This window comes from Nannospalax galili, unplaced genomic scaffold, assembly GCF_000622305.1.
Source record: "Nannospalax galili isolate Female #2095 unplaced genomic scaffold, S.galili_v1.0 scaffold1185, whole genome shotgun sequence".
Classification (NCBI taxonomy): domain Eukaryota; kingdom Metazoa; phylum Chordata; class Mammalia; order Rodentia; family Spalacidae; genus Nannospalax; species Nannospalax galili.
In genome coordinates, this window is record NW_008353597.1 from 415,988 (window position 1) to 420,766 (window position 4,779).

Here is a 4,779-nt window from a genome sequence, read left to right on the forward strand (position 1 = left end):
CCTACAACGCTCTTCCATATCACCTTTGATTCTTTATTTCTATTGAAAAAAAACATATGCATCTTTTCCATAGAAATGGTACTGAGCTTTTTAATGAGGAGCCCTTGGTAGCTCACATTATATTTTGTTTGATCATCTAACAATCTCTGTCAACATCAACAGGGACATAGATGTAGTCCCATACACACTGTCACCAACAGCAGCACAAAGAATTTCGCTAGGAAGAAATAGAAGATCTAGCCACAGGAAGACACGGTCCATGTTGTAGAGAAAATAAAAGAAAGACATTCACTTCACATGCAGAAAACTGCAGTCTTCTTAGGTCACGGGGCTCTAGTGCTTGAACAGCCTTAAGGCGAGATGAGCATCACTGTCCTGTACAGTTGAAGGGAACATTGCTCCAGAATGCATTTTCATTGCATTTTCAGAAATGAAGCATTTGAGATGTCCATACTTGCATTTCAGTCATTTATGATCTTTAAGCCTATTAACTGTGAAAAGGGAGAAAGTAGTTTTTATTGAACAGAAACGTGTTTGTAATATGGGCTAGGGTTCAAGAAATTAGGCAGAGAAATTTCATAAGATAAAGGTTTCTATGCATGTAGATGCACATGCTTAATCTCTGCAACTTTACGTGTCATGTTGTACTTTCTGTTGAGATGGTCACTCCCTCAGACTCAAATAAGGCCACATCTCATAACATGTATGTATCTTCTAGTTAGCTTTCTACCAATCTCACAAACGCTGGCCAAAGCCAGCTTGGAGAGGAAAGAGTTTATTTGGCTTATCATACCTTTACGGAGGGAATTGCAGGCAGGACCTCAGCAGGAACCTGGAGGCAGGAACTGAAGCACTGATCGTGGAGGAATGCCGCTTACCCCCTTTCTCCACTGCCACTTCCCTTGTAGCTCCTCAGCCTGCTTTCTTATACAACCCTGGGCCACCTGCTTAGGGGCGGTATCAGCCACAGTGGGCTGGGGTTGGAGCATTGATTGATTTTGTTCCTTAGCAGTTTGCATAGCATCCTCTAGAACTATGAGAGCTAGTATTCAAGGAGGAGGTTTTCAGATCAATTCCAGCTCCATTGCTCCAAATCCTGTGTTCAAAGTATGTCCTGTCTTCAGCAATAGGGTCTTATCATCAAGTTCTGGGAGGTAATCAAGGAATGTGGCAATAACCTGCATAATTTTGAGTGTCTCTTGGACTATCCCGACTAACAACTTGAAAGGGAAGTTTCTCGTCTGGGACTGTGTTTCATGTGATACAGCATTCAGCCACAAACACACACTCATGTACAAATATTATATGTGTATTTTTCAACAGGCTTTTGAACTAATACATTTCCCCCTGGCTTATGGATCCTTATATTTACAGACAAGCATATATCAGTCACCGCTTACCAAGAATCTTTTTGTAATAGATTACAATTATTAAAAAATTCTAAAACTGGTCACACACACACAGAATAAGAGTCTGTGAGATGCTCAATCCTAAGTGACACATTTACAGTGGAAACTCTACAGTTAAGGCTCACAGAACATAGTGGAGCAAGGGGTAGAGAGAACACTAATGCATCTCTCATCCCTCACCAGTGAAACTTCCTCATGCAATAGATGATAATTAACACAGAAGGCCACAAATGACCAAACTGTAGAGAATCAGAGACTACAGAGTGCATGTCACTGGACAAGATTCCTTTTTCAAATCTCACCCACCCATAGCTCAGGCACCATTACAGAAGAGGGGGTGGAAAGATTGTAAGAGCCCGAGTTTATGCACGACCTCAAGGAAACAGAGTTTTCCAGTGTCCTGGGATCTTACTCATGAACTTACAGCAATGGTGGCAACATACAAATGACCCGTGCAAACTCAGTCAGGTGAAAGCCAGCATAGAAATGAAATGGACAAGAGGCCTCACCCTTAGCCGAGGGGACACTGACAGCTGATCCCTGGTAGGTGACGTAGAGTTGATTTTCTTTTTCATTTTAAAATATTTTATTATTTTTTATGTGTATGAGTCTATTGCCTGCATGTACTGTGGAGGTCAGAAGAGGCTGTTAGACTCCTGTGGAACTTGGAGTTACAGATGGTTCTTAGCTGCAGGGTGGGTGCTGGGAATCGAACCTGCAAGAGCAGCCAGTGCTCTTGACCATTGAGCCATCTATCTACTTCTGACAGTTGGTCTTTGAGGGAGTGACACTAAATGGGCTGACCAGGCTCCAGACTTGACTCCATAAGACTTAACACATATGACAGAATTCATGAAATCCTATAAGTGTGCTATGGGGGGGTTGCAGATACAGGAGGGGGTCTAAGTATAGTTTCAATCTATTGTATGCATAATAGATTAATGCACAAAATTCAATAAAATACACAAAAATTCATTAAAAATATTCATTAAAAATTTTCAAAAATTACTTAGGTGAATGATTCTGAAAGTACTTTGTTTTAGACATAAGTCACAGATGGGAACAGTAAAACCTAGAACACTTAGGTAAGACTTTATAATGTATCCTTTAAGACATTTGATCAGCATCTTTCTCTGTCTCTGCCTGGTAACTTCATCAAAGAGAGAGTGAAAGACTTTTCTGTTAGCTGTTATGTGCTAGACTACTTACTGGAACCACACATGCCCAGGTCCTGTGCACACATTCTTTAAAATGGCCCCATGCTGACCTAACACACTGTTGCACAGTCTCATTTAGGAGCAGAGCATAGTGGCCCTCCTACTGGGAGGAAAGAGAGGGCTGTGTTCAAACCACAAACGATGAAGGATTCCCATGACAAAGGTCACAGAATTCCTCTGTATCATCAACTATAAAAAAAGATGTTACACTTGCTCCTACTCAAATACCTTTAAAATAATAAAACCAAATAAAAACATTATTATATAATTGAAAGTGATAAATCTTGCTGGCCTTTTATGGTTCTGTTTTTGATGTGAATAATGAATAATTATGTGTACAAAAATTTCTTGGAGGAAGAAAGTACTGTTCAAATTACAGGTCTAATTCAAAATGAAGTGTGGACAGTTGATAAGATAAATAATTTAAACTTTTCAACTTTTCATTCAGTTGCTTTCTCAGAAATTTTCATGCTTCCATCCATAGAAACAGCATGACTGAAATACTGCCAAGCCTGGGTGGTAACCTGGGAAGCTGTGTGGAGGTGACTTACCACATCTGTGCACTAGACATGTCCAACCTTGAATTACACAGTGAGGAGGCAGATAGGAATAAATCCTTAAAAGTTTTTAAATTTGCATAATTTATATTAATTCACTTAATTCTTACATGTCTACAAGTCCCATAATTTTCAGTTTTTTTACTAAAGACCAACTGAACTACAAGGACTCTGTGCATTAACCAGCCTTTAGAGGCAGGTGGTGGTGATGAGGATTCAAATGCTCCTGCTCCTGGCTTCGTGATCAGTCTTGACGCCCCTGTGTTACTGCACCGGGATTCTTTCCCCAGCCACAACACAGTTACTTCTGCAGCACATTAAAGGAAAATTCCCAGTATATACCCAAGCCCAGAGTATTCAAAGATGCAGTCCAGAAATCTTCATTCTAACTGGTGTCTGTGATGAATTTTATGCCTGGTAGGATCCAAGACAGGCTTCTCCACAAGGGAAATCTGGGTGCGATTATTTTCTGTTTATCTCATTGGTTCGATCTTTGGGTGTATGCATTTTTGTGTTATGCATGAGTGTACACGTGTATGCACTACTGCATGCAGAGGCTAGAAGAGGATGTCAGATGTGTCTTTCTCTATCACTGAAACAAAATCTCACCTATTAGGCTTAGCGTATCGGGCAAGTTCTCAGTATCTGCCCGTCGCAGCCCCACTGTGGTTATAGGCATGCACAGCCATGCAAATTTTGTGCATAGGTGGTGGGGTTTCAAACCCAGACCCTCATGCTTGCAGTGAGTATTCCGACCCAATGTGCTGTCTCCAGCCTGTTGTCTAGTTTTGCTTGCTTTGCTTTTGTTTCAACACAGGGTCTAATGCATTCAAGGCTAACCTTGATTCCTGATTCGCTTGCTTCTCCTACTTAAACACTAGGATTACAGGAGAACACTATGGGGCTTGGGTTCAATTCCCATTTATAAGAGTTCACAACTCCTCTACACTGGGTAAAGACTGCCTTTGAATGTGCCATCCCTTTGCCTGTGGTGTGTGTTGTTCCACACCGTATTTCAGATTCCCCTGTGTGTGGTGAGTTCTTTCTCTCTTGCTCTTTCAGGATAGTCTCTGTACTTGACTTTCAAAATTTTAAATTATGATGCAGTTGATCCCTTTCCACCAACCCAATTTTGAGAATGCTGTAAATGCTAAACAGGGCAGTAAGCTGGACTATTCTTGTTCCTGATTGAAAGCTCTGTTCCTTGAATGGGGTAAATTAGCAATGTTCTGGTCTCATGTTGCCTGAGATGGACTTGGTCATATGTGTGGGAGTCGGCTAGACTACTGGTTCTTAAACTTTGTCCCCTCATTGTAAATGCTAAACAGGGCAGTAAGCTGGAGTATTCTTGTTCCTGATTGAAAGCTCTGTTCCTTGAATGGGGTAAATTAACAATGTTCTGGTCTCATGTTGCCTGAGATGGACTTGGTCATATGTGTGGGAGTTGGCTAGACTACTGGTTCTTAAACTTTGTCCCCTCATGACTGCTTCTTACCCAACAAAGTTTTCCAGGACCCAACTGTATAAGCATACAATACATATACAAATCAAATATTTACTATTTTCAAATAGTAAAATATGAAGGTCTTTCTTTTT